The 23,781-nt window shown below is 43.0% G+C and overlaps 1 protein-coding gene and 1 long non-coding RNA gene across 12 annotated transcripts in view; one reads left to right on the top strand and one right to left on the bottom strand.

Moving 5' to 3' along the window:
• The window catches only part of GRIA3 (glutamate ionotropic receptor AMPA type subunit 3), a 211,544-nt gene that overhangs the window by 176,162 nt on the left and 11,601 nt on the right, over positions 1 to 23,781 (bottom strand). The window lies entirely within an intron of this gene.
• Positions 1,949 to 6,587, top strand: LOC135973598 (uncharacterized). The gene is made up of 3 exons (XR_010590506.1): positions 1,949 to 2,152; positions 4,483 to 4,567; positions 6,453 to 6,587. It is a non-coding gene; the product is annotated as an uncharacterized LOC135973598 (long non-coding RNA).

Here is a 23,781-nt window from a genome sequence, read left to right on the forward strand (position 1 = left end):
CCTCCCTTATACAACTTTTGCACTGAATGCAGGGCCAGTTTTCATTATTATTATTTTTGATAGTTCAGCACAAATTGACTTATGTTTGCTTTTCCTTATTGGAAGTACAGCAACGGTCAAACACAGAAAGGGACTGTTAAATAAGCAATTTTGTTGCAGCAAAGGACAATGCAATTTTTTTCTAAGAAGCGATGTCAGAGGCAGGCTCATCACACCAATAATTATTGATTCTACGAATTGCTTTCCCTCTTTACTCATTGCAATATAATCATTAATTCTAATATAGGAAAAGAAACACTAATCATTTTATTTTAGTATTTTAAATGCAAAGGGGGTTGTTCATCTGACAAGGAGATGAAGTACAGTACAGTATTTGGTATGTACCCCCCCTCCCCCAGAAGAGGGCGGATGCCTTAAATCTAATTTAGAAAGCAATTTTGATAACAGTAACAAATGAAGCAACATTATTAGTTATATGGAAAGTCCGGAATGATTTGAAAGTACAACAAGGAATGCAACACACATTTCTTATAGCAAAACAGCAGCATATATTTCAACACAGTATTTAACGCTACACACATATAGAGAAGGCTGATCCACAGAACTCTGCAAGTAAGTGCTTTGCCTATCCAATATCTATACCTCTTTACCTCACTGGTGACTCCCTTGCTTTCCTAATGCATTCATTATTGCTTATGACTATATGAGCCCCAGCAAAAAATGACCTACCTGTACATTCTATACAGTTACAACGTATTAGGCCTGAAAACAGTACAGGCATAAGTAGTACAAAGATTGTTCATAGGAGAGAGAAGACGAAGTATAATACTGCATGCTGTGAAGAGACACAGATAAACCAGTGGCAGCTGTATTAGATAAGCCCATAATCATCTATGTTTGTCCTCTGCAACAGATAAGCCCACTATTCCCATTTCTTTTGTTCACACTAAAGCACATCTGGTAGCAATAACAAGCATAAAGTTAGGGAAGAGGTGAGACATTTTGGCACGAGGTAATACAGGGAGGCAGCCTAATCAAAGAGTAGTTGAGACACCCCTGCTAACAGGATAAGAAGTTAACTGCCATTTGTCTCCACTCATATGGCGTAAGAGATGAGATGGCAGAAACTGATGAATCCTTACGGATGTCAAGAGACGATGAAGAACTTTAGGGTCATGTGGGTTTGAAGTGATTCCTGTCAAGGGAAGAAAATATTTGTAGAGCTAACAAACATAGCAGCCAAGAACACAAGGGGCACTTTCCACACACAAATCAGTCTGACTTGGGTCAGCAATTGCTCAGGATCCGTGTCCTAGGACCCTGCTAGGGGGGTGGGTCAGAGCCCGAGTCCTGCTAGACTCAGGTTCAAGGCCTGTCATTTTGCACTGTGGACATAGCTCAAGCTGCAGATCTGAGTCAAAAGTGTAGTAGGGACTCATTAGCATGGCTGTGAGACGTAGGCCCAGCAATTGTAAGCCCAGGTTTACAATGCAGTGTGTATGCTTAAGCAAGGACTTGGAAACCGTCTCCACAAGTCTGGGTCTCACAAACCCTGGGTTTACAACGCAGTGTAGACATAGCCTAATCTGTCAGGAATATTTAGGCTGTCTTCACATTCCACCACCACCACCTATTTGATATAATTACCTTGGGTACAAATTTCCTTTCTAATGCTCAGACATTCATAGAAATGGCCAGATGGGACCATTACATCATCTAGTCAGTCCTCCTGTATTTCACAGGCCATTAGATTTCACCCAGCTACTCCTGTATTGAGACCAACGACTTGTGTTTAAATAAAACATATGGTACAGAAAGACATGATTTGACTGTAACACTTCTTAAACGCACTGTACCTTAACAGGAAAGAGGAACATATTGATTAGACCAGTATCCTGGTCTCTACACATTTAACAGACTTCTTTCCCACAAAAGAATCCCTGATTGATCACTCAGAAGCAGTTGATTCGCCCAAGCTGAAGCCTGAACCTCATCTCACCAAAAGGAAACCAGACTCCAACTTCCACATCAGAATCCCAGCCTCCCAACCCCATCCACAAGAGTGTTCCACGCGGAATGCTGTGGTTACACCTGATGTGATTTCCAGACTTCAGGTCCCCAGGAAGGCTCTGGGGGACAAAGCCTCACAAAGGTGCCTGATTCTTTCAGCGTGGTTATTGGATAGTGGAGGTCTTGCTGTTAGTTTTGATTTTTGTTTTCTAACACTATTTAGTTCTTTCAGCTTCTTGTGGATTATGAATATTCATGACACAGAGAGTTTGTATTAGTTGTGACATTTCTGCAGTCTGTTAGGTGGAAGCTGACAGTATTGCACTGGTTAGGGAAAAGACTGGCAATTTCTCCTCATGTGCAGCTTATTTTCTCTGAGGTCTTTAGTTAAACAAAACAAAACCACCTGCTTTCACCTGCAGACAATTAGTGTGTCATTGGGGAGATTTATAAGGTTATTTTTTTTTAAACTGTGGATAAAGCCAACAATACTGACAAGATGATGAGTGAATTTTAGTTAGCTCAGTGGTTTGAGCATTGACCTGCTAAACCCAGGGTTGTGAGTTCAATCCTTGAGGGGGCCACTTAGGGATCTGGGGCAAAATCAGTACTTGGTCCTGCTAGTGAAGGCAGGGGGCTGGACTCGATGACCTGACCGTCCCTTCCAGTTCTAGGTGATGGGATATCTCCATTAATTTATTTTATTTTTATTTTTAATTTATTCAATGATGTCACTAATAGCCAATTTTTAAAGGCTAGAATGGAGTCCTTACATACCTGGCTTATACTGTAGTTAAGAAGAGAGGGAATACTGGCTAGTGGTTAGAATAAGGTACTGAAGACTAGGATATCTGGATCCAATTCCCACCTTCACCCCTGACTCATTGCGTAACCTTGGACAAGTTACTTCACCTCTCTCTACCTCAGTTTCCTTCTTGGAAAAATGGGCACAATAAAACTTACCTATGTCACAGTGGCATTGTCAGGCAAGCATTACTGTAATTCTCATGTATTTCTCACAAAACAGATTCTTCAGTTTTGTGCTCCCCATTCCCCTGAACCATGGGATTGTCCTAGAGCACCCTCCTGCGGCAGGCTAACACAGAACAGGCACACCTGCTTCCATTTCTCCTTCAGTGGTTCCCAGAAACTCCACGCTAGCCTTCTTGACTCACTAACACCTTATCTTCCCCATCAGAAACCTGATGGAAATACCTTGATGAAATGCAGACATTCACCATAATGATCCAAGACAGGTTCAAACCATTGACCTTGCTGTGAAAGTCTCCCTTCCCCCAAACCTTTGAGCCTTCCAGTCACCTTGAGATTATTCATTCTTCACAAGATTTACAAAATACCCTGACAGACTTCATTGCGTTTTACAAGTAGAACACCAACAATAAAAATCTGCCTGCCATATGTACTAATAATGGCAAGGCAATCTGTGAGCTTTGGTGTTTTCAAAATTAGCACATTTTAAATGTCCTATGCAATGTGCATGACATCCACGAACACTGTGATTTCAATCATTTGAAAAAAACATAAAACAACAACCGACCTCTCTCTGCCTTTACTGCCCCTACATCCCCATTTACCTTCTTCAGAAATACCAAGAAATATGAATCAATGTTTTCAACTTTCTGAAATTTATTTGTGGAGTAGTGATAGGAAGTGCTGCGAAGGGAAATGGGATTTGGAATGGCTGGAAGCCAGCTGTGTTATGTTTGTTGCCATCCCTTGGTCACTTGCTATTTAGTTACTTAGCTGCTTACAAAGCTAAAAATTATGTAGAATTTGGGCCATTACACTGTCTTTACTTGTAGCTTATTGCCCAAAAGCTAAAAATTATGTAGAAGCTGGAGAAACTTATGCATAAAGTGAGTACTTTGGCCTACAACCTGCCAAAGTTTAACAAAAGCTCTTGAAATTCTTTATATTCCTGCCTCCTCTACAATGTTTAGAAACCCAAGAATGCTACATTCTACTTCCTAACTAAAATTTCTGTTCTCTCAAAATGTCTGATCAGGGTATCTCTTTTGCTAGGCCCCAAATGTATAAGCATTGCTTGTCTTTATCCTGGGAAGCTTGATACTTTTTCATGTTAAACCATGCAGGACTCAGCATGTTATAAGAATATTCCTTGTCAAAGGATATTAAACAGATTACCAGGGCCAAATACAAAAAGGTAATCTGTTGGAGTTTTAGGGAACCAAAATGGAGGTTTAAAGATTAAACTAGATTAAAGGTGAGAGGAATGAGAACCTACCAGCCCATCAATTAATTTTTTCTTGGAGGATTTCAAAATGAATTAAACATCTGAGGACCATGCTTTAATCTGTGCTGCTTAGGATATTACTGGATCCTGCTTAAAAGGATTTATTATTATTATTAAAAAGTTAACAACGGTTAGTACTCATTGTGCTAAACAATGGTAACATTCCACAATATTCATTAATTTATCTTATTTCCCAGAATGTTCAATTACACCGCCTGAAACCTCTGATTTATCTCAGGAAGACTGTGTCAAAGTGCCACTCTGAAATATGACAGAGACAGGGTGGGTGAGTTAATATCTTTTATGGAAACAACTCCTGTTGGTGAAAGGAACAAGGTTTTGAGCTCCACAGAGGTCTTCCAGTCTGGGAAAGGCAGGGCCGGATTAACCTTTTGTGGGCCTGGCGCCAAACATATTTGTGGGCCCCCCTGGGGGCAATGGAGCATGGCGTGGGAGCAGTTGGTCAGTTCCCGGAGCAAGGGGCTGGCCAGGGGCATGGCATGGGAGGGATGGCCCCGCTCTGCCCAGCTCAGTGCGAGGACACTATTTACAAACCGGCAGTCGCCAGACGCACAATGGCCCGCCCAGCCCTGTGCTGCCAGCATGCCCCTTCCCCTCAGGGGTGGGCCCATGCCATGCCACACAGCCCCCCGCCCAACACCAGAACACCCCCTCCCCCGATTCCCAGTGGCCATAACCTCCCGGACCCACTATGCCCAGTGCTCCGCCCAGACCAGCCACAAATGCACAGCAGCCTGCACACCACCACCTCTGCCCAGCGCCCCCCTGCCCACAGCCCCAGCACCCCAAACAGAACCCCCACTCCCTTGTGCCCCAATACACAGAGATCTTCCCCTTCCCTTCACAGTCCAGCACCCCCTCCCTCCAGAGACCCACACCCTACCTCCCAGCTGCACTCACCGGCCCTCTGGGAGGGGACTGTGTCTGTCGGGCTGAGCTGCCTGTGCAACCAGGGCTGGTCCCGGGGCGGGGAATCGCTCTGGTCCCTCAGGAGTGGCGCAATCAGCCAGGCCAGGGCCAAGCCCCCCCCCCCACTGTGCCCCCCAACTGGCCAGGCTTCTGCACCAGTCCCAGGCAGCTCAGCTCCGGTGAGACATGTGGGGCCCCACAGGTGGTAGGAAGCAGAGACTGCCCGGAGCCAGAGGTGCACTGGGGTCCAGCAGGGGGCAGAGAAAAGCCGGCAGGTAGGGTCTGGGGGTGGAGAGGAGCCCTTGGCTGGCAGGCTGAGAGGAGCAAGTGGTGGGCAGGGGGGAGCCAGCCGCCTGGCAGGGTCTCAGGGCACAGTGCAAGCAGAGCAGGCCGGGGCCCCTTCTGAGCATGGGCCCGGCTCCATGGCACCACTGGCGCCATTGTAAACCCAGCACTGGGGAAAGGTAATCAGAACAACACTGGAAACAATTCTTAAACTTTCATTTCTACTTAAATATTATAGGCTCCATTGCAGCACTTAGTTTTTTTAAAATTTGCACTGGGTTTCAATTTTGCACTGTTATGCTCAAACGAAGGTTTCTTATTTGCAACTTGTGATGTGGCTTATTATTTATTATAAATAAATCCTTGGAAGTGTCATGAAACTGTTTAAAAAAATCATTAAATCCTTGCACAACGGATGAAAAAATCCTTATAAAAAGCACCAGCAATCCTTACACACACCCATGCACTAAGCATAATAAAATCCCTATGCACAGACATGCAGCCCCCCTACCCCCTCCACACTACATTCACCGCAACACCCTAGCCTCAAAGTAAAAGCACAGCACATCTCTAACCCTGGGCCCTGACCCGTTGCAGCATTTGTTAGAGGCCACCTCCCTGGCTGTTCATTACATGCTTCAAGTCTGCCCACCTCCTCCATCTACCCTTCATCAAGGCTCTCTCCCTTGCTCTCACAGACACAGCACAAAACACAATATGTAGATATTGCTTAGCCGCTGCCAGCCATGACATCAACCACCTCCATCTACACTACAGCCTTTCAAATGCCCATTACACTGTCACTCTGCAGCTACTCAGGATACAGTTACCCTGAGGGTCCAGTAAAAGGCTTTATAAGCCAGAGGGTAAGGTAGGCCTCCCAGAATATGAATCACGGGGAGAATCATAACAACAGTGGTCCTGGGAGTGAAAGTTCCAATTCTCATTGCAGAAAACAGGCCAGAATTTCAAAAGATCCAGGCATCATGGACCTTTCCAGACGACCCCATGTTAATTTTGAGCCTACCACGGTGATCAGGCACACCTTGCAACACCATGGACAAACATCCCTTCTTGCTGATGAACTTTCAGGCATGTGTAAGAGACAAAGAATATGCATGTGTATCTCATCAATGTACAATTGATGTACAATGTACAATGTACAGTACAATTTGGGAACCCCAACCATGCAAATCCGTCCATGGCCTCCTGTGCATTACCAAGCTTAATGACACCGGGGGAGAGCACCTTTTTGATAGCAGGGCACATCTCATGACAGCAGCCCTGATAGAGGACTACCAAGACCAAACTGGTTAGCTACTGACCAGTAGTAGTCAGGGGTGACAAGCTTCCCAATAGTGATGGTCACATACTTCTGCGCACTTGGGGGGGAGCTTTCATGTAGGTGTTATGGTGCTGTGGCTCCAGGGTGAACCGCACACAGATTTCTAGACCACCACTGCCACTCACCCCGGGTCTGCACCACTAACCTGTCCCACCAGTCTGGACTAGTTAGTGCTCGAGTCCAGAAGTGGCTGCTCACTGAATGAAGCCGCTCCAGGAAAAGTTTATGAAAAAGTGACTGCTCAATTTCATTCTCCTTCTCCACAGGTGCCTGTATCACCCTGCCTCTCAAGTCATCACACATCTGAGATACAGGTGCATCAGCATGTTCATATTAATGACAATCAGTTCACAACTCTCAGCAGTATTTTCTCCATGCTGACTGGCTGGCACTAGCTCACAAACAGATGAATAACGGAATGAAAGGAGAGGACTCATGGGAAGTTTTTAGTTTGACCGCAAGTCCCAGAATTCCAGTGTCTTATGGCAGATATCCCACAATGTGCAGCAAGACAAATCCCAGAATGCATACAGTCTAGCAGCAGAACAATGCACCATAGGGCTTTTGTCCAGAAAACTGTGTCCTTATTTCAATACATAGCACTGTGTGAACACAATGACCCTAAAGGGAAGGAGCTTAACCCAAAAGAACAAAGCGGAGTGGACACCCTGCTTGCACAACAGTTGTTCTGGATCACGTAACATGGATAAACATAAGCTAAAACTTTCAGTGTAGACAATCCCTTACTGCCAATGCACATTGATGTAAGTGAGCAAAGAATCAGGTTTAGTTAGTTTAACTTCCTTTTAGATAACCTTTTAAAAGGTGGACTTGCCACATGCAGTGAAGTGGAACTTAGTATGCAACTGCAGTTAGAAATTGTAAATAATGCCTTGTTTTAAGTGAAATTTGCCCATGACCTACCAAATATAAGTGTATTAAGTTTGTGCATTTCTAATTTGCTATAGGTTAATTTGCAATATGTTCCTGTTTTTATAATTTAATGGCTCTGACTTTTAACTTGCAAATGTCACGGTCAAATTTCAGTTTCAATTTAGAATAAACATTTGTTCTCTGTGTTAATACCAAAATAATAGTCATTAAGGGATTTATACTCACGAGGAAATATTTGTTTTACTGAACTGACAGAATCTAATATTGTGGTGAGATACTAGGAATGGGGCAATACCAAATTTGTATTTACCAATCAAGTATTTCTATACTGCCCATCACAATAGTGTATAAGCATGAGCATCAATATTGCGATGAGGCAAAGGTTTCTTTGTTTAATGTAGAACAAGTCGTGGATTGTATATAGGATTAGTATTGTTCACCTGCTGAACGTTCCAAGGTTATGAAGGCTGATTTCCCAGCAGATCAGAGAAATGTTGTTCTCACTGACAACAATCTTTACAGCGGCAGCATCAGGGCAGTTTATTTTTGAATACGATAGTTGTGGTATTCCGCGAAGTAGATTTCTTTGGTGAACTGAGGTAGCACAGCTTTTTAGACAGATTAATAATTTAAGTGAAGTGTCTCTTCAGACTATAATATAAAGGGACAAGAGGCCTCATTTTCCACGAACAAAAGATTTTTTGTACTAATACTGCCTCTTTTGATTGTACGTTTTAATCAACATGAACAAATCCAGGCCTTTCTTCCAGCCAGCATGTTATCAGTCAGAGCAAAACCTTTCTATATAACAATAGAATGGAAGCATGCAATAAAACAGAAATGTACTGAATAAAATATAATGATTTTCTTTCATGTGAATTTAATGATTGTGAAAGGTAGCAAACCGAAAGACACAAAGTCTTAAATACTCCATTAGCGCCACAGAAAAGGGACAGGAAATGGAGCAATACTTCAAATTTCCCAACAGTGCCTGACCAATCTGTCTGACCTCCTGTTCTGGAGGGATTACCTATAAGAAGGGAAAAGGGAGTTCTGTCTCTTTGAATTATTCACCTCTTGTGCACTCTTTTGAAGCCACCAATGAATCTGTACTAAATAAACACAGGAAGAATTCTTAAAATATTTCAGATTTCTTGCACATCCTTTTTGAGGTTAGGAGAATAGTTCTGACTCTGCAAGTTGCCGTCTATGTAGACTGCACACTTTTGACACTCATGTTTTTATGCTGAAGTAACAGAAGTCCACAGCCAATGTCGAATATGGGACTATAGATGATGTGTTTTTAAAAGAAAGGCAAGAAAGGCAATCAGGAAGCACACAATCAGAATGCAATCTGTCCAATAAAGAATGCACTCAGTCCATATTTCAAGAGGTCTTGATGCTTGTGTAAGAAAAAATACACCTCAAAACCTCACATTACACATGACCCTTTCAAATGTGACACTGGGCCAAAGCCTGCTGTGTTTAGCCTGGGCCAGATTGCAATACAGTTACTCACACTGATTTCAATAGTTCCTCACTCCACATTTAGTACCAATGAAGTTATCGGGATTACTTGTGAAGTAAGATGCTACTCATTGGGAGTAAGGATATATCAATCGAGCGCTATCTAAACAGTCCTAAAATGAAGTCCCATTGAGATTATTCCCATTAAGTAAATCAACCCAGATTTGGCTCACTGTCTTGTTAGGATAGCCTCTTCCCATAGTTCAAGCAGTAGTTTTGTGCTATGCCAGCGTCCTTCTTCCCTCCGGGGGTGCTGGAACAATTTGTATAGTGGGGAAGCTGAGAGCCATTGAACCAAACTGCTAACCCTGGATATAATGGAAACCACTTCAAGCCAGGGGGAAATGCAGCACTCCCAGCACCCCGAGTTCCAGCACCTATGCTACGTCTAGTTTTCCATGTCAAACTGGAAATAAAGTCAGTTTTAAAGTGAAGAGTTAAAAAACAGTTTCAGGTACTACATTCCGCCCAAGTCCTCCCAGCCAATTTTTGTGGCTTTACAATTACATTTTCCTATTTTTTAATGTCACTCTCTTCTGTCATGGTATAAAAAGGCCCAGATGAACAAAGGGGGAACTAATTGGCTAACATAGAAGGGAAACCTCATGACAAATTGCTGTCACTATGCAAAAAATAAACAGAAAAATAGACTTTTTTGTCTCTCTCTTTCAGTTTCAGTGACCTTGGTGCTACTTGTAAAGACAGACATTTCAGACTGAGTAAGTGTGCTTGATAAATTCACAATATCTCTAATCAAATTGCCTTCAGGATTTGAGTCTATGTAATGGCCATTAAAGATTATTCACCCTTCCTAGCGTTAGCACTACCGCAGATGTAAGTAGCTGCTAAGGATCTTTGTACCATTACTTCATTTCATGTTTAATCTGCAGGAATCAGCTGTTCTGTGAAGTTGACCACTTATGTTACTGGAGGACTAATGGGACAGAAGTGGAATAATTCTATGTAGTTATGGAGGTAAATATGGTGTAGGTTACAAATAAAGGAAATATAGGGATTTCATTCTGATTGCTAGGATACACTCATCCACCCCATAATACCATCATATGGGTTCGCACATCGAAAGTCTCTCAAGCAGCAGCGGCATCACAGCACAGGTAGTGCCCTAGACACTAAGACGAAGGCCAAATTCATATCTTAGTTACAACAATGTAACTCCCACTGAAATGTCCAGTCTGGGAGCTGACTCTTGTTCAGCATGTGTAACAAACATCTCCTGTAAACACGTCATTTCAAATAAGGGATGGTTAGAATCTAGAGACAATTCACCATTTGATGTGCTCACCAACTCAAAAAGAACATTTCAAACAAAAAGGGAAAGAATTTATCACATCCTGTATATGTAAAAGGTACATTTTATTTGCCTGGCTATGGTGCTTTTATTTATGGTACTTAAATTAGAGAACTTTTTGATCTAACAGAGTATAAGCAGCTTTAAGGATAATTAAGGTAATCTGTTCTATTTCAGATAAGTTAGCAAGATTTGCCTAGTTCTCATATATGCCTCTGTGTTGGGCACAACCACAGTTACAGTCCTTGCACCCTTGATGTGCTAGCACAGGGGTCGGCAACGTTTGGCACGCGGCTCGCCAGGGTAAGCACCCTGGCGGGCCGGGCCAGTTTATTTACCTGCTGACGCAGCAGGTTCGGCCGATCGCGGCCCCCACTCGCCGTGGTTCGCCGTCCCGGGCCAATGGGGGTGGCAAGAAGCGGCGCGGGCGAGGGATGTGCTGGCCACGGCTTCCCACCACCCCCATTGGCCAGGGACGGCGAACCGCGGCGAGTGGGGGCCGCGATCGGCCGAACCTGCTGCGTCAGCAGGTAAATAAACTGGCCCGTCCCGTCAGAGTGCTTACCCTGGCAAGCCACGTGCCAAACATTGCCGACCCCTGTGCTAATGTAATATACTGGTGAGTGTGTTGTAGGTCCCCTTTTTTTGCCTAATCCCCAGATGATATGTGGATGTGACAGTCCCACCTTGGATCTAACTCAAGCTGTAGCAGCTCATGGCTTTAGTTCTGAAGGTCCCCGGTTCAATTGCTGGTGTGCCATCCATGATGCGGTCCATCACATACGGATTTACTCCAGACTAGCACTGAGAGGAGTATTAGGCTCCCTAAAGAGATACAAGAAGGCTGCCCCCTCTGTACTTGCTAAACCAGCACAACCTGTGGGAGAATGCATGCTGCATCCTGTAACAAGGTGGCAACACAGCCAGTAGCATGAAGCCATGATCTGACCCACAGAATTACATAAAGGTTGTACCTATACACACACACACACACAAAAATTCATAATGTGACTAAAAGGCCCCCATTGTCAACAGCTTCCATTTCAGGTCTGCTGAAATTCATGCTGCCTCTCACTGCTGCATTTAGTGCTTATTTGTGTAGAAGCCTTTCTGTTAACATGAGAGCTAGGGTGGGTATGAGACTGAAGGACTTTCTGAAAGCACATATCAGATTGATGGTAAGTGTCACTCATTTCTCAGCTGCACTGTATATCTATTTTTAATTGCAGTCCCTTGGCTGAAGTATCGTAGGCCTCTTTGATGGAGAGGTATCATTCAGGGAAGGATATAAATTACTATTGCCCAAGAGTCCTCGCTGTTAAACCTTTACTCAAGCTCCTGACATTACATTAAAATGCTGTCTACTGTAATCTGAGAGATTCCTCTGTGTTTGTATGACATTATAAGATCTGCATATTGCTGTAAGTACAAAAGAAAAAAAACCTCAGACACAGCTATATCTGGGTAGGACTGCCAGCTTTCTAATTGCACAAAACCAAACACCCTTGCCCCGCCCCTGTTCACTCCATTTCCCCCCCCCCATCACTCACTGTCCCCCACCCTCACTCACTTTCACCGGGCAGGGGGTTGGGGTGTGGGAAGTGGTGAGGGCTCCAGCTGGGGGTACGGGCTCTGGGGTGGAGCCAGGGATGAGGGGTTTGGGGTACAGGAAGGGGCTCTAAACTGGGGCTGAGGGGGTTGGAGTGTGGGAGGGGGCTCAGGACTGGGGCAGAGGTTAGGGGGGCAGGCTCTGGGAAGGAGTTAGGGTGGGGGAGGGGGTTCCAACCTGGGGCAGGGCAGTAGGGTGTGGGAGCGGTTCGGGCTCTGGCCAGGCAGCACTTACCTCAGGCGGCTCCCAGAAGTGTCTGGCATGTCTGGCTCCTAGGCGGAGGGGCCAGGGTTCTCTGCACACTGCCCACGCCTGCAGGCACTGCCTCCGCAGCTCCCATTGGCTCAGGGTGGGGGCAGCGTGTGGAGCCCCGGTGGCTGCCCCTGCGCTAGGAGCCAGACATGCCAGACACTTCCTGGAGCCAGGGCAGGCAGGGAGCCTGCCTTAGCCCCACTGTGCCACAGACCGGACTTTTAGCGGCCTGGTCAGCGGTGCTGACCGGAGCTGCCATGGTCCCTTTTCGACCAGGCGTTTTGGTAGAAAACTAGATTCCTGGCAACCCTATATCTGGGGCCACTGCAAACACCAATTACTCCATCTTTTGCATTCCTAGTGATGACTCTCTCTTTGTTTATAACACTAAAGGTGCATTTGACATGCTGTATCTGTTCATATGCTTTGCACTGGACTTCCTTTTGTTGTTGTATAAAAGAGGTTATAAAAATCTACTCAGTCAGGTCTTAAAACAGAGACGAGCAATGTAACCCTCTTGGTTTCACGTCATGCTCTAAACAATGGATTTTCTTAAATAAGATTTCAGAAAATGAAAATGATTTCAAATAAAGCTGATCCTGCCACCCCCTCCGAATAGTTTTGACAAGTAAAATGAAATCACATCACAGAAGATACAGAGTAGGAGTAGACAGAAACCATCAAACAGACAGTGAAAATATCTTCATCCACCAAAGGGACTTTTCAAACTAAAGTAAACAAGTGTGTCATCTAGTATTTTCATAACTTCAGATACGCAGAGTAAGTGTGACAGGTCAAGTCAATAAGTGAGGGTAATCACTCTGTGCCATGCTGTAGTCCTCTGAAAAGTAAGCCACATTCTGGAGTCCATTTCCAAAATGGCTGAATTTACAGGTACTCTAATGCAGAGTCTATTATAATTTCCCAAGTGAATGAGAGAATCCAGTCTAGAGCTAATTAGATCCAATGAGATGAGAAATGCCAGATAATTAATTGCCTGTTTTAAAAGATTTAACTTTGAAGGTGAGTTGTAGAAGGAGATTTTGGGGAAGTGGGTAGTAAAGCTCACTTCCTATTATAAAACTTGAATATTGGTCTCCAAGCAGAATTTCCTAAGCAATCATGTTGTAGTGTAGGTTTATTAAGAAACATCATTGATCATAATTTTATATGACACTGCCACTTTACATTTATAACTTTTAAAATGTTGCCATTAATAGGAGCTGACGGCACCTGCACAAAAATGAGAGATGCCTCGTAGGAGGCTATTGCAGTGAAAACAAAATTAAAAACAAAGAATGTTAATACAAAAAAATAATTTAAATCAAGTTGTTTAACGCTTAGGAATATCACTCCAAGAGGAAACATGATTCAAGCAATAGATTTCCTCCATTAAAACAATAATGCCTCTTTTTTTCTTTTGCTTGAAAAAGTTCATTATTGTCTATAATTAAAAAAAAAAAAGTTACCTAATAAATTACACTCTGAAAAGTAGTTAGCTAAATGCAGAAGATGCTCAGGCTTGTGGTTAAATAAGGTACCTGTTATTATGCCTGCCTCTGAAAAATAAAGCCATTTAAACTAGCCAGTGCATCCCAGCACACACCCGCTCTATGGCAAGGCCATAAAGAAGAGAAGAGGCACAAGTGGATGTTTGGTGTTGTGGATCCTGTACGAAGGTGGAGCTTGGAACTACACCACCACTTCTGAGCTCCCTTTGCAATCTGCTATTAAAGACAACTGAAGGAAATTCAAGGTCAGCATACATTTGAATGAGCAATATCTTAACCATCTTTTTACGTCTGAAAGGAGGATTTGGATGTCATATTAAAGAGCTTGGTTGACAACTGGGCTTCCTGAAAGCATTGGAATAAAGAACTTTATACAGGTGTACAAAAAAAGTCTGTTATCTTCAAACAATATCATCAGCCTCCCTAGTGATCCTACAACATACTCCCCTCTCCTTCTTTCATTTTGTTTTAATCTTAATAAAGGCTCAATCCTACAACCACTATCAAGTATAGTGCTTACTATCATCATGAGCTATGTGTAAGCCAACCAAGGTTCAGTGAAGTCAGCGTGCCTAGGCCGATTTACACTAGCTGAGAATCTGGTCCTATATATTTTGCATAATTGGAAGTGCAATTATTTAGTAAACTTGCTAGAGTTGTAGACTTATGCAAATTTATATAAAACCAACGACAGTTGTCAATAGTTTTAACTATTACATACCGTTCAAATTGTGCTCAACAAGCTAAAAGCTAATTGATGTGGACACAGCAGCAGAATGAAGACACATACATGCATGGAGCTATGTGGCAGGCTGCAACTTTTATTAAATTGCAGCACAGGGGAGGGGCGCTACCCATCCATCAACCATCCTCTCCTATACCAGGCATTTAATTGGTTCCTTACCATATCACCGATTCAGGCTCTCACCCTCCCCCCCTCCTCCCGCCAGGACTCAGCTCCCTGAGGAGGGCAGTGAGGGGAACAGAGGGTGCAGAAGGGTGGGGACCATGGGCCACACGGTCTGACCTCGGACTGCAAAGGCTACAAGCTCTGACCCTATATGCCATAAGCCCAAGACCCATCACTAAATACCAGGTCTTTTCTTCTGGACACCCTTTATTTAATCTTTTTAACTGCACTGGAAACTGGCCAAAAGTTGCGACGAATTAAGAATTCAACCCAAGTATCTCAGTTAAGCACTAAGCGGCTACCTACTTATCCCACTATGGTTGAAGGTGCTGCAAGGAAGGCAGAAAAATTCCTTGGTCCTCTGCCAATTGGCCCATGGGGGGAGGAATCCTTCCTGACCCCCCAAATGGGTGATCAACTAGACCCAAAGCATTTATCAGGCTGGGTTCCCATTCCTAGTGGGTAGGATGGGCCTGGAGGAATGGAGCCTAAAGAGGCTCTCACTCCAGGTTAAATCCTGGGAGCTGGGGAATGCTGGCCAGTTTGCACTGCCCTCCACAGCTGGCCAATGGGTGCCAGAGACTCATGGGGGAGGAGGAACTGCCTGTGTCCCTTGGCAAATGTCCCCTCCTTTGCTGCTGGGACTTTCCCCCTTCACTGCTGGCCTCATCAAGCTCCACACTCATTGAAGGAAGTGGGTGGCATTTATCTAGAGCAGTGTTTCCCAAACTTGGGACGCCACTTGTTCAGGGGCGCAGGCCAAGGGACGTACTGGCCGCCGCTTCCAGCAGCTCCCATCGGCCTGGAGCCGTGAACCGCGGCCAGCGGGAGCTGCGATTGGCCGGACCTGTGGACGCGGCAGGTAAACAAACCGGCCCGGCCCGCAGGGGGCTTTCCCTACACAAGCGGCATCCCAAGTTTGGGAAACACTGATCTAGAGCATACATGATGAAATTCTGCTCTCAGTTTCACCCGTTTAAATCTGGAGTAATTATTGGAGTCAATGGAGTTACTCCAGATCTACATTAGTAAGTAATGGTAGAACTAAGAAACCCTTACAGCACTTAAATTTATTTTTGGCCACCCACGTTTTTAATTACCCTAAATAGGAGACAATGGGAATTATAAAGCAAAGCACATATACATTTTACTCTTTAATTTAATGAGCATAGATAAGTACAAATATGAATCAATCATATATATAGCATCCATGAAAGGACCCATCATGTAAGTCAGACACTGGCTTCTCACTCTGTGTATTTGTTAACATTTGGATTTAGAACAACAGATTGCTGCAGTAAGGGTACTGAAGCAGCAGCCAAAGAGCCATCTGCTGAGCACCTCTCTGGTGAATTCAATACCAAAAGAAGTAGGTGACTGAAGAACCCAAGCAATGGGGATACACACCATTAACTAAGTGACAGAATGAAGGATTGAAAACTTTCTAGGGTCACTGTAGAGAAACACGACGATAGTAATTTTATATTGAAAATCAGAAAGATGAAAATATGAGCTATAAACCCAGAAGATGGCGATTATATGCACTATATATGGATTTTGCTTCTTGCTTTTCTTTCTCTTTCGACACACATGATGGTTATAACCTGGACTGAAAAGCACTTATCGGTCTTTATCTTATAATGGAGCCTTTACTAATTTAATAAAACTGAATTTATTTAGCATGTAGAGCAGACCGTTGTTCATACCAGTTAGCACTCATTGGGGTTTTATCATATGAGGTCATTTCAGGCAAAATTTCTTAACTGGCTGACTTTATTGAAGGCATTATAGGAATCTCCTGAGTCTACTTTAGCAATACCCCATTATACTTTCCTTTAAGTAACTTACTGTACTCAAAGTATGAAATGTTTTAAAATGTAACTTACACTAAAACAGTATTAAGGTGAAGTCTCTGTAGTTATCGCATACAAGGAAGGTATAATTCACTGTATCTCTTCATATCCCAGCTGTCATCAGAGACACAACCTTTTCATAATACATGTATTGTATGTGTGCCAGTGAGAGATGAATAGTCCTGTAACTAATCAATACAGTTCATTCAAACAACTGGAAATAGCATTTCAGACAGCTGGCAATTTCATCAGTTTCACTGGGCTGTCCAAAAATAAACAGTTTGAGATGATGGAATGACCTCCGTGGTTATCTGTAAATAAAGTTAATCTTAGTAGTTGTTTTTTGTCAGGCTCATCATCAAGGACAATAGAAATCTAATTTTGGTGCAAAAAAATCACTGGGAGGCAAGGTGGGTTCCAAGGATCTACAGAACTGTTGTAGAATTATTTTTAATTTTGTTTTTAATTTGGCTTCACCTGACCCTTATATTTCAATACATGATCATTTCTAAAACATATGGGGGATCTTTCATGTACTGTAATAGAGATGAAACCTCTCAAGGAAACTTCAACACTATGGGGAAAAAAGATCACATGGCCTCAGGGTTTGGCAATAGACTCAAAAGTCAAATTAACTGAAAGCTTCATGTAGTGACCTGAGTGGGCGTGGGATAACTGAAAACCTGGATAATTTATGGGTTTGCACCAAAATTCACATTCTGAACTATTTAAATGTTAAATCTGGCAGCTTCAGATGGAGTTTCTCTTTGAGCTTTTGGGTTTGTTCAAATTGGAGAATCAGATTGCAATGCAGGTTGATGGGTTGGAGGTGAACCCAGGCAGACATGAAACAAAGGCAATGCTCTCAATCCCTCTGACGTGGAATAGCTCTATTTGTGAAAGTTCTGTATGCTCCTGTCCACTGACAGCAAGGGAGCAGAACTGTGTTGCAGAGAGCTGACAGAAAAAAAACAAAACAAAACAGCTCTATGGCGTTCAACTGCCTAGCTCCACACCCCATAGAAAACTGCCCCAAATCTAGGAGACTTGGGATCTGTGGCTTGCTATGATCCAGGATTTCCAAAAATGCTTTCTTCCCCTGCAGAAAAATATACGATCAGATTTTCTCTCTTTTCCCCAAACCATGGATGTTTTTTAATTGAGTTTGGGAGGGGGGGGGGAAATCACACCAGTCCTGGTGTGGGATCCCCAAGGAACAGAAAAGCTATCAGAGCTGTTCCAAGCAGCTCATTGCTTCTAGGAGGGACTTTGGCTGCCATGAGACATCACTGCAGAGGACTGCAGCACAGGATTGCAGCAGCCTTTTCCCCCTGTAGATGCCCAGGGCAAAGGAGCCAAGGTCCTTGTCACCACAAATGCAGCACTCAACACAAAATCTATACAATGAACCTTGCAACAGATTCCTGGGCCCTCTGAGCAAATTTTACTGCAGGCAGCTATGATATAAATCTTTATCATTACATGAACAGCCTTCTATGTTGCTCGTCACATTTGATAGGAAAGCCACAAAATTCCCGAAGTCGCACCATAGGAATTTAACACATTAGCTGACAACACTATAAATAATTATCATTGATACCTTCACTTTTTAATACTTTGCTAAATGTTCAAGTATTCAGATGCTGGCAATCAAACGATGTTTCACTACCAGCATCATCAAAACGTCCAGCCTTACCTGTACAGAATATGTCCAACCACAATGAGCGCTTCCACCCACAACAGAAAAGCACATCAGCTGGCTGTTTCTGACGTCATGATCAATAGTGAAAAGGTTAATAATGTTAACTCCTAAGTGATCATAATTAGGCTTTAAGGAAAAACAAACCTCTCCAAAATGAATGAATAGAGGAAATGCACACCCCTCCTAGTGTTATTGCCTCAGTGTCACTGGGGACTCAGATTGCAAAGATAACCTTCACCAGGCAATCAGAAAGACTACAACTGTTTTAAAATGAAAGCTTTGATTAAACTTTTAAAGGCTGCAGTATCTGCAGGAAATTCACAGGGAGACCCTAAATCCTTGAGAATTAGTATATTCTACAAGCGTGCCGATTTTTATGGTTTTATATTTGTTTAAATATTACTGCTCTTTTTCCCAGCCAGCACTAAATTGAGGATTATCTCCCTGTATAACAGCCACTGTAATCATTACACCACAACATTGAAACTAATCAATGGAGGAATAAACAAACTAATTGAACAGAACCACACACCAAAAAAAAAAAAAAAAACCCCACCAACAACAACAACAAATTGTGGCACTGGATGACTCAAGGAAATGGCAATGAGGAATATAAAAGCTTTTCAACTCTAGGTAACCAGTTAGAAAGCAGTGCAGATTGGTAGTAACCAACAGTTCATTTGGTGGGTGCTGAAATGACCATTTCTTAAAGAAAAACAGTCCATTGTGATAAAAACCACACCCCTACAATTGGCTCTAATTGTTTGTTGGCTCTCACAGCAGAGAATGAACTATAGGCAGAACAAAGCCACAGAGAATCCTGATTATCCAATAGTTTTGATAATAATACTTCACACTTCTATAGCATTTTTCATCCAGGACTGAGACTGCCAGGACAACATTGGGGAAGCTTATACTGCTACTGTCTTTCCTGTACCTCATAGACTCATAGACTTTAAGGTCAGAAGGGACCATTATGATCATCTGGTCTGACCCCCTGCATGCTGCAGGCCACAAAACCGTCCCTACCCTTCCCTTGACTCTGCTGATGAAGTCCCCAAATCCTGTGTTTTAGTGACTTCAATTGGCAGAGAACCCTCCTGCTAGCGATCCCTGCCCCATGCTGCGGAGGAAGGCGAAAAACCTCCAGGGCCTCAGCCAATCTACCCTGGAGGAAAATTCCTTCCCGACCCCAAATATGGCGATCAGCAAGACCCCGAGCATGTAGGCAAGAGTCTCCAGCCTGACCCTTGTTAGCCATTATACTATTTACCTTCCATTGCTCGGTATTCCTCAGCTAATATGTTCTACCATTAAACCATTCCCTCCATAAACTTATCTAACTTAATCTTAAAACCAGGAAGAGGACTCTTGCCTCCAGGACTATCAATCAGACACTTTTTACAAATGCTAAATTCACGAATAAAATATATTTCATAGTCCAACCAGGTTTCTGAGAACCGGAAAGGATTAGCTCCAGATTTTACATGAAAGGTCAATTAATGATCAATCAATCAATAAAATACATACAATATTTTTAACTGCCCAAAGAATTTTCGCACCTTAAAGAAAACCATATGTTAATTTACTGTAATATTCTGATATATATCTGAAGAGAGGATCAAACACCATCCACCAACTCACCTCAGCATCCAAGATACAAATAAACACTACACAATAAAAAGGAGGAATCAAAATGAATGAAGTTTGCAACCTTGTCCAGAAGGCTATGTTCAAGTGAAGATACTGGACAAGACACCCCATACCAGAGTAAAAGACTCTAGAATCAATGAATAAAACAATTCTCATTAACATGGGGAATCTGGAGACACAACTGGGAAAGTGTAAAACATTTTCCAGCAAAGCCTGCACTTTGGGAATTTAGTAAATCTGTATTAAGAACAATTTACAATGGATAATAATAATTATTTTTTTTAATAACAAAGATCTCAACCTGTTGTTTTTGTAAGTTAACTTAAAGGCATACAAACTATGGGGCTGATCTTTCAGTCCTTTCTCAGACAAAACACATTTTAAACGTCAAGATTGGGTCCCACAGTGTACATAGAGATCATTTCACTCATCACTGAAATGCAGACACTGCTGGTGTGAAACAGCAGCTGTTAGCAGAGCAGAGCAACATGAGTTTAAGACAGGAAGTATAGAATCAAGGGGAAGTTTTCCAAATTAGAATTTGACCAGGATGCCATGGTTAGCTCCACTACTCACGAAAAATACCATGGGATGTTTACTGATCACAACCGGTCAAGTGCCAGCTTTGTGTTTCACCCAAAGGGCAGCACATTTGGCAAGGCAGGGTCCACTCTTGTATTGGCTCTATACAAATTCTGAAGGAAAAGTGCCATCTTCTTAAATACCAACATCACTTTACCCCGGCAAGTAAGTGACACAATGGGTAAAATCTTGACTCCCACTGAAGTAAATGGCAAAACTCCCATTGATTTCACTGCACCCAACCTCTCTAGTTATTAAGGAAGGGTTGCAAAATCCATCAATGGAAGTGAAGATAGAAAATAAAAGTGGGGAAAGGGATATAGCTGACTGGAAAACGTAGTAGCATGACTGGAAGAAAAGGGAAATGGAAAATGGACATGGAGACTGCATACATGAATCTGGCTAAAAGCAAAGTCAGTATCTTGCATCTGAGGTACTTTATTTTGTTTCAAGATGATTTTTTTCCTTGTCAGGTTCTGTACTACACGGTCTATTACATATACTTCTGAGATACCTGGTATTGTTTATAAAGAGACACATCACTACAGAACTAGAACATTTTGTGAAGTTCCAAAAGACAAGTAAGTGTTACATTAAATCAGGGTAATCCTGAGCTCACACTGGATTTATACCAGTTTATATGTTGACTTCAATGGAGTTACACCAGATTTACACTGGTGTAAAGGAGAGCAGAATCAGGCCCAGTATATTCAGGTCCTATGTTTCTAGGATCTCTCGATGGCCAACGCTTTTCTTATAGGATCTGGATAGACCAATGTTTTCCAAAAGTGGAGCAGTGAAGTACAAAGACATTTAGATCCCATCAATCAACTTGAATAAGTTGGTTTGCATCATTGCACCATCATCATTGCATCATCTTGTGTTACGTAGCAGGATAGTGCACGAGGCAGTGGACATGGACATGAATATCAATTTTTGAACAGAACATTATTACGCCTGCTACTGAGTAAGTATGCTAGGCTCCTCACAGAAAAGACTGCGCCCTGCCCCAAAGAGAGAACAATCTAAACAACAGAAAGCAAACAAAACAACCTTAAAACAATGCTTTTTTTAAAACTTTACCCATGCTGCTTTGCAGGTATATTCTAGCTGCAGTAAAATTATGCAGTCTTTCCTCTTTTGGCAGTGACAGTGTATTTGGCACGATCCATATGACAGAGAGCACATTACACCGGCTTTTCAAAGACTACTTGGCTTGCTTCAGTGTACTATTCAAAATGTTGCCTTTGATGTATTAAACTCTATATGATTTGGGAAGTAGCTATGTAAAGGATTGCCTTTCTCCTCATGGGCCATTGCAATGGCAAAGATCAGCTGTGACACGCTTGCTGGCAGTTCCCAGATTTGTACAGCTGGAGCCTGGAAGCAGGGTGTTCTTGGCAGAGAGCCCTTGGGCTCTGGAATTCACTCCCTTCCCGTTTGCCCAACAAAGCCCGAGTTTGTTGACAAAGTGAAGCCCATCTATCTCTTCAGGCCTTAGCCTGAGGTGGTGTAACAGTAGGAGGTGGGTGGAGCTCTTTTCTGGGATGAGAATGGTTTTCACAGGAAGCCTGTTAATAAATAATATATCCTATTTTGGTGGCTGTAAATGTCTACAGAAGACTATGTGGGCAGATGTGCTTTTTAATTTAAAAAAATACAGAAATACACATGCACACTAGTGAAAAGTACAGAGCTTTTTCCAAAACCTTGCAAGTCGTCTTATGTCTGCCATCCACTGTGAATCATTACCAACCACATGTCTCTGTAGAGTCAGGCTACATGAAGTTCAGGGCCCTGTTCTCCCATTGTAGGGTATGAATTACTCTGCTGAAGTAATGTTGCTGTGAAGGATAAGGCCACAGCCATCTAAAACAGTCAAGTCAATACATATTAGGATTATCATGATCTGTATCTGTTAATGGTTAGGAGCTTACCACTGGCATGCTTGAAGAGAAGGAACCAGAAGAAAACAGGGGTAGCTGGAATAGGTCTGCCATGTTCATTTTCTCCCTGTGACATTATTTCATTGCTCATTAGGGTAGGGATCATTCATTCATTCATATTTGGCTAAAACACCTACTACATTTTGCAAAGAGGTTCACTTACTGCAAGAGAGCCCCCTCATGGCTGGCGCCCCCTTCTGTTGGTTACTCATGCTGTGACCCCTCTTGCTCTCTTCATGCATCGGGATACGCCCTCGTCGTGACTTGGCCCTCTGGCCAGATCACTATATAGTCCTTCCCTTCTGGGGTAACAACGTTCCACAAATAACAGTCCAATGCCCTTGCAACCCCAACTCTGGGCCCCATGGTCTTCAACCCCAGTTCCAGGCCCCATGGTCCATGCACCCCCTTGGCCTAAGGCTTTGAATGTCTTTATCCCCTTACATCAGGGGGCTTTATGCCACCTTCCTAGAGGCTGATGGCGAACACCCAAGCCCATCCTCTACTCTGGGTTTCAGCCTAGGGACCCTGTGGCTGGCAACCAAGGTCTACTCCCTCAGACTCATTGCAGACTCACTGGGTGGCTTCCTACTTCTTTTATTGCCCAGAGAGTGACTGCAGACTCTCTCCCTGCAGCCTCTTTTAGCTGCAAATTTCTTGGCTCTATAATTACCACCCAGCCTTTCCCTAGCCAGGCTTCATTATCAATTAAACGTCTCTCTCTCTCTCTCATTAGTACTGCCAGGTATGTTAACTGGTCATCTCGGCTCACATTAACCCATTCAGGGCCTGTGTGGGGTACACACCCCATCACACACTCTTAAGCTTGCTACAAATAATAAGCAACATAAAGAAACATCTTTAGAATGGACTTAAAAAAGAAAGAAGGAATTATGTTTAGGGCCCAATCCTGCATCTTTTACCCAGGCAAAACACCTTCTGACATCGATGCTTTGCTTGCAAGATTGGGGCTAAAACACTTTAATGAAAAGAAAGTCCCATATCAAAGTATATTAAACTTATAAGGCAATTTAGAATCTCTAAGCCTCCGCTCCATATCAGTTTCAGTTAGTCCAGGTTCAGTGCAAAACTGGATATCAGATTGGTAGCTCACAAACAGAGGAATGCAGCCGAATAGCTTTTTTCTAACTGTTGGAAGACAACAAATACATATGAACCTGAGCTCTA

This window comes from Chrysemys picta, chromosome 9, assembly GCF_011386835.1.
Source record: "Chrysemys picta bellii isolate R12L10 chromosome 9, ASM1138683v2, whole genome shotgun sequence".
NCBI lineage: Eukaryota > Metazoa > Chordata > Testudines > Emydidae > Chrysemys > Chrysemys picta.